Here is a 14,033-nt window from a genome sequence, read left to right on the forward strand (position 1 = left end):
TAGGTGCCTCTCCGTAGCCACCAATGCTGCCATGGAGCGGCCAACACATCTGGCCGTCTCCTTGGTGGCCCGGAGAGCTAGATCGGCTGAAGATCTTAATTCAGCTACAATATCTCCCCCCACAGCATCACTACCGTCCAGATCCCTCAGCAGGTCAGCCTGGTATGCCTGCACGATAGCCATCGTGTGCAGGCATGCAGCCGCTTGACCCGCTGCCGAGTACGCTTTACCCACCAACGCCGACGTTGTTTTCAATGGTCTGGTGGGTAAAGTCGGGGCCTTAAGGGACGATGCCGAAGAAGGAGAGAGATGGCTCGCAAGCGTCTCTTCAACCTTTGGCATCGCCCCATAACCGTACTGTCTCAGCCCGCTGATGATGCTATAGACCGAAGTCTGCGGGCTGAAGACACGATATGATGCCGGTCTCCTCCACGATCTTGCCACCTCGGTGTGCAAGTCGTGGAAGAACGGCAGGCCCCGTCGCTGAGGTTCTGAAGCGCGAGATGGCAGGAAGCGTTCGTCTAGCTTGCTATGACGTTTTCTTCCTGCCTCAGATCTTTCAGTGGGCCAGTCGATGTTTAATCTGGCCACTGCTCGCGTCAAAACCTCAACTAGCTCTTCACTAGCAGGGGACTGAAGTGGCGAATCTTCAGTATCGATACTTTCAACGTCCACCTCCTCAGAGCTGGACAGATGAAGTACCGGCGACTCTCTCGGGGGGGAAGAAACCGCCATGCGTGCTTCCATGCCCCGAGAAGAGCCGCTGGATGGAGCAGGTGAGGGCAGAGATAAGGCAGCGCCCGTCTCTAACCCCTCTGCAACATCCAGTTGTGATCCCCACGACTGCAGCCTTCGCTCCGCCTCGGCGGAAGCGGGACCAGAGCCGCGGGGAACACGAGCCGAGGCACCCTCCTCGAAGAGTGCCCGGCGGGAGCGCAGCGTTCTTAATGGTAAACGCCATTTCTATCTATTTTATTTTCTCTTTTCTCTGTTAATATATGGAATATTTAACAAAAAGGGTGGAAAATCTCTGATAATAAACAGACAAAAACACCAAATAGACAGACAGGTTCACACAGATCGCTTGCTGAAGGCTCAGAAGCTAGTTCCTGTTTGTTTGCACGGACGTTTTATAGCTTCCGGTCGATGACGTCATCACGCCGACGATCGATCTTTTTTCCGATGGAATGGTTCTACAGGCGCTTCACGACGCATTAACGCAGAGGCGTTCTCACAGCGTTTCGACGCAGCTCGAGTTCCCCGAAAGGGAACTCGGTACACATATAGAGCTCATCGGGTCAAACAACTTTCGTGCTCTAAGTTATGTGTCAGCGAAACAGGAAGTGAGCTATTATGGGTTGTTCGGAAAACGCATGCTGTGGAATTTGCGATACTCCTCCTAGACGATTCACCCGATCAGCACCAAACTCGGTCAGCATGAAGGCAAGACACTGAGGATGCTAAATTGCGATCAACTTTTTGATATCTCAAACGGTTAGGCTGTGGCGAGGAGACGAATTTATGGCGAGAAAAGGGAAACAGGAAGTGTGTTATAACTTCTGCATTCATTAATTCATTTTGATTAAACTTCAGCTGTGTGTTCGTTGTAAGAGGCCGATCACATGGATATGACTTTTGTGAGTCAAAGTTATAGCGCCACCAACTGGCAGCAGGAAGTGTGTCACTTTCAAAATGCTTTGAAATCACCATCTTATTTTTACCCGATTTACTTCAAACTTCATCAGTATAATGTCAAAACAAAGCAGATATAAAGCTGGTAAGCACTTCCTGATATTGTATATACTGTTGCCACAGCAACACATCAAACTATAACATTCTTTTTTGCTGCTTTTGAGACTCTTAAAATGCTTCAAATTACATGAAACTCAACACACACATCAGACATGCTGTCCAGTAGATATGGGCAAAGACTCAGAAACGGGCATGGTGGAGGAGCTCAGTAGCGCCATCAATTGATTGAAGTAATGCAATCTTTTGTCAAAAGTGGGGGGGTTAGTTTTATCTTCAGTCACCAAACTCTATATATATATTGTTCTCTTTGAGCCGAACAACTTTCTAATTTACAGTCATTAGCTCCGACAAACAGGAACTCAGATATTTAGGGCTTAAGGTGTGAGGACCTCACTGTAATTGCTCAAACCATCATTTTTATTTTCCCAAATGAATTACATTTTTGAGGGCCTAAACACGCATGAAAACTCATGAAACTTTGCACACGCATCAGAAGTGGTGAAAACATGCATCTGATGTGGGTTTCAGAATTAGGTGTGACAAAATGGTTCGATAGCGCCACCTACAAAATTTAAATTAAGCGTCATTCGCACTATGTTTCATGTATGAGTATGAAAATTCAGTAGACGCATTCAACAGCCCAATACCTACAAAAAAGGCCCAGACCCAGGGCGCCAAATCTGAAAAACCAACAGGAACTGAGATATTTTGAATTTTCTTTGGTAAATTGGTGCAGTTTTTGCCATTGCCAGACGTTGTACTTTAACAAACTCCTCCTAGAGATTGAATCATATCAACATCGTATTTGCACAGTCTAATCTTAAGGCCTTTGTGGTGTTAAATTGGGAAGATCTTGAGTTTTCCCTGAAGGGTGTGTCCGTGGCGGCCTCACAAATGTTGATGTTTCGCCATGACACAGGAATTTGTTGTACCTCAGGCATACAATGTCCGATCTGCCTCAAACTTCACATGTTTGACAAGAGTCCTGGCCTGAAGACATCTACATTCCAATATTCAGTCAAAGTTATAGCGCCACCAACTGGCAGCAGGATGTGTCACTTTTTGAAACATCTTTGAATCACTGTCTTACTTTCACCCGATTTACTTCAAACTTCATCAGTATAATGTGAAAACATGACAGATATAGACATACGAATGGATTCCTGATATTTTATATACTGTTGCTATGGCAAAGTGTCAGTTTAATTATCTTTTGGGGTGTTTTTGAGACTTAGCATGCTTGAAATTGTGTGTGTGTGTGTGTGTGTGTGTGTGTGTGTGTGTGTGTGTGTGTGTGTGTGTGTGTGTGTGTGTGTGTGTGTGTGTGTGTGTGTGTGTGTGTGTGTGTGTGTGTGTGTGTGTGTGTGTGTGTGTGTGTGTGTGTGTTTTATACATGGGCTTTACAGAAGGTCATTTGCTGTTTTTGAAAAGACACATGTCTTAAAATTAATTATTTACTGATAAAAATCAAATTGATTTAAAAAGTAAATTTCACATGATTTTCTAGTTTATAAGTTGTCTGGGTATCACCAGACCAAGCTCAATTTAAGATTGATCAATGAGCATTATTTGAATGACTCTGTATGCAATTGGATAGTCAACTAAACAGACTACTAAACTCGCCAATAGCGTGCCAGGTGAATAAGTTAGTCTGTGATTTGTTCCTGGAAAAAAGTGTAACAGAAGCAGTAGAAATGAATGTACGGGTTTTTAAAAGGTGTTGCAGGGCGAAGTCAAATCGCTGGCAGATCAGGCTGGGTTTACCCAGTCAGTCTAAGTAAATTTTATAATAAAGTTTATAATAAACTTCCATAAAATTTAGACGCGCATCTTACTCTTACCTGACACTAATATTAAAATCATTGCTGCAGTTTCTGTGATTTGGCTCCAATTGGTCATTTTGTAATTAACATTTTTTATTGGATGCTACAAATATTGAAATGAAAGCATGCTTAATTGCATCAGATTGTATATAGCTAAGGTAGGTCAAAAACACATGAAGAGAAGTGTTAGGATAATACAATATCACCATTCGGACGGTATTCTGCGCTCATTTGAAATTGATGTGACATCATCTGACATGAAATTGATTAATTCAATTTAATTGATCTCATAGATGTGACTGTTGTGGTTCGTTGTCATAGCAGCACCAACTGCTGCAGTTAATGTGGTGAATCCAACTTCATTTGTATGGCACTAACAATATAGTTTTATATAATTAGTTTAATAATTGTTAATAAAATAAAAAGACCATGAATTAAATACTGGCCTTCTGGACTTTACACATATTTGAAAATTACCTATTATATCATATTACATTAGAATTCATCTATATTTAAATTACATCATGGGTGTGGCTTGTGGTCATACCGGCACCAGCTGCTGCGGTAAATGTGGCATATTTGAGCGATTTTAAAATACTCTCCTGTTTAAATGCATATTGCCTGTCTTGCACAATTTGCCTGATGCCACCGGGGTGGTGGTGCCACCGGCTTGGGCCCGTCATCGCTGCTCGCAGCTTTAATTGTAATTTGTATTTGCAAAATCTTGTGTGCCTGTTCACTCTAGCTAGACTATAGTTTTCCATATCAAACCAAAATATCCCCTTTCTTTTACCTCAAGAAAAACGTAGCTAATGGTAAGCAGGTAATTAAAAAATAACTTACAATTTGACTGTATCACACGATTCACGACACTTACCAATCTTCTTTTCACCATTACCGTGTTTTTTTATTTCAAATTTAAGAGTTGTTAGGCTATTGAACATGGCTTGTCATCATTGCAATTCTCTTGTACACACTCTTTCATAGATGGCATGTTTAAAAGCACTATTATAATATAAACAACGTTTTATTCAATCCCTTTACTCCAATTCCTTTATATTTATATAGCCTTTAGATTTATATATTAAGTCGCTCACACAACGAAAGTGGCATAACATTTAAACATATGTTATAGGCCTAGTCAATGTTAAAAATCACACATTACAATGGACAAAAAAATCTTGTCTTTTATTTCTTAAATCTCTTTTTAGTTTTAAGAAATCCAGCAGGTCATAAAGAACTTTGTTTTTCCACCTCCAAAAAGAAAGGAGGATGAGTGCTATCCATTATGTCTTCTTATTTAGCTAAATGCCAGGTATGATGTTGTTTTCCTTGATTTACAAGGCAAAAGGCCTCATGACTTTGAAACAGAATAGAATTATAGACTATATTCACATCATATGCGTCTGGTGCGAAAACGATCGCCGCACTGCTCTGTATGCACCGTTCCTGGAACGGTTCGCCGGACCACGTCCGCTGTCATCCGTTGACAATGGGTACAGGAAAAAAAAACACACCGCATATGCACGGCAAACGAAGTATGTGTGCAATGGCCGTCACTTGCAGCAGCACTCCGGTCTGCAATTAATGCTCTGAAAGCTGCCACAGTTGCAACGAGATGGTGCGACGCATCATATTGATAGCACAGCGACTCTTTGTACTTCTATCCAACTTCCAATTTTTCGGCTATTTTTGGTAGCTGGATATATATAATTTGTATAGGCTATATATAATTTGAGGATATTAATAAATCAAAATGTTTTAAATGTTTATCATTTAGGGGGGCTTAGGAACATTTTAGGGTAGCTTCAGCCCCCGTAAAATAAGCATAACGACATCCCTGGTGGCTCTACAAAGTTCGTTCTGGCCAGTACATTCCATACTTCACGAGAAAAGCAGTTGTGATCAACTGCGTTTCTCTGCATTAACCACGCCCAATTTAAATGTATGACCAATCACACAATAGTTCTCAGACACCTGCAAGAAAAAAGACGCGTCGAGAACAAGCTGTGAGAACTCCCAAACCAGGGCTGCGAAAACTTTTTTCTCTGTTCTTGCGGAGTATGTTGAAGCCTTGAAACAAGACCCTCAGAGTTTCAGGTTATCTGAAGAGCTCTTTGTCTGTTTTGGCAGACAACAAAAGAGAAAGGCTGTCTCCAAACAGAGAATATCCAACTGGATTGAGGATGCAATTCTCCTGTTCCCAAGCCTGAGGTTTACCGTGTCCCTTGAAAATGAAGGTGCACTCAACCAGGGTGTCGCAGCTTCTTTGGCTTTACTGAACAGTACCTCACTAGCAGACATTTGTAGAGCTGCAGGCTGGGCTACACCCAATATATTCACCAGATTTTATCATTTGTGAATGGAACTAGTTTTATTTTGAGTTCTGGGTACCATAAGATGAATTCAGATGATTGTTTAGATTTTGCATTCAGTGTTTAATTAAACACGAATCCATGGTAGCCTACACAACTTTCAGCATAAAAATATAAAACACGATTACAAAGTAATACGAAAATATTTTAAACGAATCATTATATCTGGCACAATACGTACAGAGTGTGTGTGTGAGTGCCTCTTCGGACACATGACGCAACATTGCATGGGTGGTTTTGTCTTAGGCTTGTTTGACTTCCCCTAGCGATGCGCAGACCGATCGGCGGCTGACTTGAAGCAGTGCATGCCGGTTAGAAATTTTGTCCGACTGGAGACAGCTCCGACGGCACGTGACTGTGACGTATATGTCAACAAAGTACCGCGAGAGCGATTCAAGAGCAGCCGGCTGATGCAGCCGGTGCAGATTCTCAAGGGTGGCTGCAGGAGGCTGCTCGAGCTCTGATGACGACACAGCTGATCCACGATTGGCCGGATTCACCGCATGACAGCGACCACGTGTGTTTCGTGTTTATTCTAAAACCTTATGTTACACTAATGCTCACAAATCATTTATTTATAACAGTAAAACCTCTTTTCATGTAGTCGCGGTTATATTGTCATATTTATCAAACTAAAACTGATAAAAAACGTTGACAACACTTCATTAATAATGTAGGTTTAGATGTTGAACTTTAATCTTGTCCAAATAGACGCTTTATTAAACAGTACATAAAGTATTGGATGAAAATATCATTTGACACATCTGTGTATTTGAGAAATACTGCATTTATTTAACTTCAGCTGTGATAAAGTTTGCAAACGCAGTGCAAGCGTCACCACGAGAAGCAGAAAGTGTCCAACTTCACGTCTCCGTTTGCAACTCCTCCCCGCCTGCACTCGGCTACTCTCGCCGATCGCATGCATCCAGCCGCAGCCGATGTCGAACACACCTATCGTTATAATGTGATGTCATGTCTCCGGTTTCTTGTCACCCCGCCTTTCTTGTTATATCATTATTGGTTAATTTGCCCCACCTGTTCTCCCTCATTTCCCACTTGATTTGTCACCATTTATATTCTCATTGGCTGCTTTCAAAACCTGGACAATGCTGCCTCCGGAGGACACATTTGAAGGCAGGGAGGCATCAAGCCATGTCCGAATCTAATGCTTGCTTCACTTCCTGTCTCCTGAGAGACCTTTATCTGATCGATTTTTGAAGGCAGCATACATGTATCCTTCACTGCATTAGATATCCCACATGTGCTTTCCATTCAGTGACAGTTAAGCTGGGAAAATAAGATGGTGTTCGAGAGTTGTGTTTGCTGGTCAGTTTGTTTATAAATTAGTTTGTTTACCAATATTTTCAACTTATGTCATTTCTAGTGAGGAATTACTAATGTAGTAACTAAATTTGTTTAGTTCTCACCTAGGATCATATTTTTTAGAATTGACCAGTTAAAAAAGATAACAGAATTCTCATAAGTTTCAATCTTTCTCATCCTACTGGTGACTGCAGTGAAGTTAAGACTAGTATATCGGCATTCTGTGACTTGAATCATGAAGAAGGGAGTGGATGAGGGAGAGAGTTTTGGTCAGGGTGGTGTCCAAAAGTCTCTTGGTGAGATTGCCTTTCCAGTTTAGAGAGCATTATTGTTTTATTGCAGGGCGTTGGATCTCAGATTTTGTCTTAGCAGTAAAACCGCTCCTTACAGACAGCCCCTGGCCCCTTGGGACAAATTCAGATGAGTTTCCAAGGGGACATATGTGGCTATTCCCTGTTTCCATATTTTGGATGTTGTTTCCGGAGTGTTCATGGTGTTGATCCTTAAGTTAACAGCACAAGTCAATGGGTGCAGGAATCAAGTAGTCACCTGAAATAACAACATTAAGACAGGCTTGCACATGAAGATAAAAACACTGCAAAATTCGCCTCTGTGACACAGTTCCTTTAGGTGTAGGCGTACTGTTCTGACTGGATGCTGTCGCAATTAAGCAGGATATATATGATCCTGTTAGTCAGGTTTGCTTCCACCTGCACTTGACTGTGATTTTCAGTCTGCAGAATGACTTGTTGTCCCAAGTCTGTTGAGTTAATCAGTATGAGCTGAACGTGTCAGTGGAAAGTGTCTTTAATCTTCGAGGGGACCACTGTGTCCTCCCCAGGATCTTAGCTATGACTGACACTTTGAGAAGTCCTCGGTCACCTTCAAGCAGAAGGTTTGGTTTGCCGGGCAGATCAGATCTCCATGGGTGAAGGAATTGTTTCACTGATGATGCTCCCTTGTTGTGAGACACCTGAACAACTTCTGAATAACCATGCAATAATTGAACACTGACGAGTTTGTGGTTATTTTGAGATAGGAAAAGAGTTGATGGATAAATACAAGAACATAAAAATAACAACACATGATAACTCGTGTCAGAAATGTGAGAGGTAAATAAGGTCTTGTTTCTCAGGGTCAAATATTTAGTGGGCAGATCTCATTTGATCACCAGATTCGTCACTACTGAGGGGGTGCTCACCCTGTGGTCTGTGTGGGTCCTAACACCCCAGTATAGTGATGGGGACACTATACTGTCAAAAGAGCACCGTCTTTCGGATGAGACGTTAAACCGAGGTCCTGACTCTCTGTGGTCATTAAAAATCCCAGGATGTCTTTCAGAAAAAGAGTAGGGGTGTAACCCCGGCATCCTGGCCAAATTTGCCCATTGGCCCCTGTCCATCATGGCCTCCTAATCATCCCCGTCTCCTGATTGGCTTCATCACTCGGTCTCCTCTCCACCAATCAGCTGGTGTGTGGTGGGCGTTCTGGCGCAATATGGCTGCCGTCGCATCATCCAGGTGGATGCTGCACATTGGTGGTGGTTGAGGAGATTCCCCCCTTCTATGTAAAGCGCTTTGAGTGCCTTGAAAAGTGCTATACAAATTGAACGTATTATTATTATTATTATTACTACTACTGTGATATAGGAGTTGAATTTATATGTGGTCTGGATGAAATAAAGGAAGGGCAACAAACCATCATATATTCATAATTAAAATATATCACATTATTTAACATGAAAATAAAACAATTTAACAATTGCTATTATAAAATTGTCTATATATCCGTTTAAATTGCAAATCATTACTGAAAGCTAATGTTTCAATCAGATCAGTAGGAGAAAGAGATTTACAGAACCAGAGATCTCTAGTTTAGATTTTGCAATCATCTTCTGTGCATTTGATGTACAGGCCAATTCACACTCAATGATACAGGTCTGATTGAAAATTGTTTGATAGATGTTGTTTGATAAATTTGATAGAAATGCTTGCATTCCAGATCTAACTCTTTAGATACATTGTCATTAGTCATATGTTGGAAACAAGTGGGCCCTCCTATAGCTTTCAGCAATGCTAAGGACTGGGTGATGTCTATCCTACCATAATCTGTGTTATTTAATTTAGTTCCAGTTTTTACATTGGAAGGCTATGTAGCTATGTGTGCTGTAATGTGTGAATGGCCTCTTTAAGTCTCTTCACGGCATGTTAGGTTGTGTGTCTGTCCTGTCCAGTGCAGGTGAGCCCAGACCCTTGTGAAATCTAAAGAGCAGCAGCCATCAGCCTCAGAGAAAACCATACACAGAGAGAGAAACACAATCTAATATTGGACCTTTTCACAAATTTCATTAAGATAGATGGTGCTCTTTGATATTTTCTTTATTGGTCTTGAGAGTTGTTGTAGATGGCTTTAACCTGTTAAGTTATGCCATTATGAGGAAAAAAAATCAGTTTACAAAGATATGGATCGTTATCATGATTCATTTATTTATGTAAAAAAAAATAATAAAAATAAAAACTGATTTATAATGGTCAGATTTGACTACTGGTGTTTCAGCACAGTCAGACAGTTGCACCTTATGCTGCTGTTGCAGTTAAGTTTACACAATCTGCTTTGTTGATAGCATTGTCACACTCAGATCCCCTGGGGGAATCTCTTTAAATGATACCATGTGATGGTTAAATGATACCAAATGATGGTTTACACCATAGACCGTAAATCATATGGACGACGCGACATCATCCGTTTCCACTTGCCAGATTTGAAGCTTTCAGGCGGCCTGCACGGCGCTGACATCTTGGGACAGAGTCTGAGCAGTAGAGATTTCGGGACCGGAGTTGCGCAATAGAGAGCAGGAAGTACAGCTGTGATATCAAAAGCCCGCCCACACTCTCACAGATGCAGAACAATTAATTATGTTGGTGTAAATTAAATAGTTATGGAAATGTAGAAACCAAAGCTAAAGCTCCAATCTGCTCCCAAAAATCCCGAAAAAAGTCCGTTAGTGCCTCAGTGACAACTTCACTCAGAGAAGACGTCGATCTCAGCTGTCTATCATGATGTCACACCCCCCGTTTTAATAGCATCAAATAACTAAAACTAAACTTATTTTAAAAACAAACACTTGAAATGGAATCGTCATGATGATAACTGCCTTCAATGACATAAACTAACTTTGGGGAAAAAATATTTGAAGGGTAATTTTATTGTTTAGTTTGCCTTGCGTCCATTAGAAAACACAGAGGGGCGGCTATACTGGGACCGGTCACCAGGGGGCGATCGAGGTGCGAAAGCTTCAGTTTCTATCAGGCACCAACAGACTTTTTTCTGGATTTTTGGCAGCAGATTGGAGCTTTAGCTTTCACTTCTACATTTCCATAACTGTTTATTTCACACCAACATAATTAATTGTTCTGCATCTGTGAGAGTGTGAGCGGGCTTTTGATATCGTGACTGCACTTCCAGCTCTACTCCCTGCTCTACTGCGCAACTCCAATCCTGAAATCTCTAATGCGCAGACTCGGTCCCAAGATGTCAGCGCCGTGCAGGCCACCTGAAAGCTTCAACTCTGGCAAGCGGAAACGGAGGATGTCGAGTCGTCCATATTTTTTTTGATGGTCTATAGTTTAAAGCATCAGATCACCAGTGGCCTGTTGCACAAAGCTGGTTTCAGTTGCTACCCAGGTAAATTGAAGATTAATTTGAGCAAACTCTGGTTTTTCGGGCTCAAGAAGGTGGATTGGTTTTTAGCTGTGTTCATCACCGGTAACTTACACTACATGGCTAACCTGCTCTGGAGCAGGTTTTATTCTGGGTTAGTGATCTCAAACCCAAACTGGACCAATCAGCTGCAAGTAAAGATGCAATAAAGCCACACCCTCTGTGTCTCTCGTTCCAAATTAAAGAATATTTGGTATTCTGGGTTCTGAGGAGATCGCAAACCCAAACTGGACCAATCAGATGCAATACAGTCACTCACACCCCCTGTCTCTCGTTCCAATTTGAACAATTTGCAGTAATAGTGAAAAAACTTGAGTTGACAGAGAAGGTTTATACCAAGCTTTGAGAAATGGTTGAACTTTATCTAAACCAGTTTGGATTTATCTGGATTTGTTAACTCTAAATTTAAACTGAAACTCAGAATTTGTTCAGCTATACTCTCAGAAAAATAGGTACAGTGCTGTCACTGGGGCGGTACCCTAAGGTTCAAAAGTGAAAAGGTATATATCTTTGTACCTTACTCACCCCTAAATAGTACATATTAGTACAAGCAGTACTTTAAGAGTGCGTATTAGTGCCATAAAGGTACTTTGTACCTTTTTGGTTTTGTACCTTAGGATACCGCCCCAGTGACAGCAATGTACCTTTTTTTCTGACAGTGTAGCTTCATGCAACAGCCCTCAGGTTTGCCGTTTGTTTAGGATTTGGTATTTATGGTGCCATTCAAAAACTTGACCATTTGGATCTCAGTGGTGTGGAAACCCTGTGGAGGAAAAGCCTGCGGTTAACATAACACAAACCTTCATTACATTTCCAGTATAATAACTAAGCTGACGCTCCCAGAGAGGAGTTTGCTAACACTTGCGCCACTTTGTTTGTGGTTCTTTTACAATGGAAAACTTGCACCTCCCCTTTCTCACAGGGTTGCAGATCACTGAAATGTAAATTATTAAGCCTTGAATGAATTCAGCCTACTTATCATTTTAACTGGGCATTGTAATTTTCTCAATAAAGATTATTGCACAAATAGAAGGTAAAGAAGTTATTTATCTTTAGTTTTTAATTCAGTTTTCCTTTTTAACAGTTCTTTCTTTAAACATATATTCTCCTTTCCATCTTTTCAACACTAATAGTGCTCATGCCATCGTTTTCCCTACCTGCACATCCAATCTTTCTGGCTACAGAATGTTCACAAATGGCAGCCATGCTAAGTGCAGTGAAGTTGAGACCAATTTACCAATCACACTGAGACCTTTAAAAAGACACTAGACATGAAAGGGATAAAACGATAGACTCACAAAATCCATCTTTAGTATATCTGAATTCTGTGACTTGAATCAAGGAGCAGGGGGGGAAAGGGAGGAGGGAGAGGGGAGTCTGGGGACAGTTAAACCTATTAAAGGTGGAAGGTTTGCATGAAACAAAATATGTAATTTATGTGATTCATACAAAATAAGTTTTGGCATGTATGTTTGACATCCCCCTATGTGGTTTGGGAAAAAAGATTTGTTTAAACCAACCTAAGAGTTTTGTTATTTAAATTATACATATACTACATGAGCCTTTTGTGAATATGGATTTTACAAATCAGCCCATCCAGAGATGCATTTCTGAATGACTACAGAATAACCCCTGATTCACAAAATTGACGTATAAGTTAAGGTACAGTTTAGACAAAAAGATGCAGGAATTATTGGTATCAGTTAAGACATTAATTTATGATCGCACTTTGGTACATTCAGAACTAATTTAAAAGACTTATTACAGTGACAATTTAAGTTACATTTTATTATAAATAATTATTTTTATGTGGTGTGGGCTATATTATCAACATTTCTGCTGTTGTCCACCAAACGCAGCATGATCACAGACAGTCTATTTTTTTTAGGTAGGCCTAAAGGTATAGATCAGTATTCATACACAGCCACCTTGCACTACTATGAACAAAAATACATCACAAGACCATCATATCTCACAGCCAGAGCCAGAACTCTCACAAACATTAGGTGCACTGATCATTTTTGTTATTGCTAAGTGAGACGAATAAAGAGTGTACATCGAAAAAAAAGAAAAACCTATGCTATAGTTTGTGAAATTAAATATTTTTCATTCTTCAACTGCTCAGCATTCGCTTATCGTACTGCTAGCCTGTTAAGGTAGTGAGCCAAAAGTGGGTCACAAGAGTTGTTTTTAGTTGTGTAGTTAGTCTTAATTCTTTCAGTAAAGTAGAGTGCCTAATAAAAATGCTCATGTGTCCTGTAACAGGCTATCTGCTGTCAGGTGAGATGTTGTCAAGCTATTTTATTAACATTATTTTTGTAATGAAATAAAGTCTCTCACTTCAGAAAAACATACCCTGAATAGGGTATCCTATTCAGGATTCAGGATTCAGGATACCAGGATATAAGATATCCTGTCCTCTTAAATGTTATACTGTGCTCTTCAATTGCTGTTATTCACTATACTTTTTTATTTACTATTTTTATTTCAATTACTTCACTATATAAAGAGCAAATAAAATCATAAGCATGCAATGTTGCGGTCATTAAATTACCAAAAAGTAGCTACATATAAATAAATTAACTTACGTTGTGTGTTAGCAGGGAAGGATTTGCAGGTGGTATGTTTATTCTATTCACCAGGATCAGTGTATGTTTCATCAACATGTTATGTTAGTACTGTGTATTTAATTTTACCATGGTAACATAGTTTACAAAATGCCACTTTATATTGTCTATATATTTTCGATGACTTTGGTGGCTCATAACAACTTATTAACTTTAATTGTATTAACAATATGAATTAAGTTCTAGTTCTGAATAAGAGAATTAGAACTGATATGGCCTGACACGAATTAACTCAGTGCTACTCAACCCTAGTTCTGGAGAATTGCACAGAAAATTACCCCATTGCGCCATCTAGCATTAAATCAGTGCTAATACCGGTGTCATTGGTTCTGAGCGTGGACACCGTGTGAAAATTATGATATTGTGGCGAACAAACTTAAATGACATTCCAGCTATATGGGATTGTGTCAAAG

The 14,033-nt window shown here is 40.4% G+C and overlaps 1 protein-coding gene across 1 annotated transcript in view; it reads left to right on the plus strand.

Annotated features, from left to right (window-relative positions):
* Nucleotides 1-14,033, plus strand: part of st3gal1l3 (ST3 beta-galactoside alpha-2,3-sialyltransferase 1, like 3) — an 82,038-nt gene that overhangs the window by 67,379 nt on the left and 626 nt on the right. The gene's annotated exons all lie outside the window — the stretch shown is intronic.

The sequence above is a fragment of the Pseudorasbora parva genome, chromosome 19 (genome assembly GCF_024679245.1).
Source record: "Pseudorasbora parva isolate DD20220531a chromosome 19, ASM2467924v1, whole genome shotgun sequence".
NCBI lineage: Eukaryota > Metazoa > Chordata > Actinopteri > Cypriniformes > Gobionidae > Pseudorasbora > Pseudorasbora parva.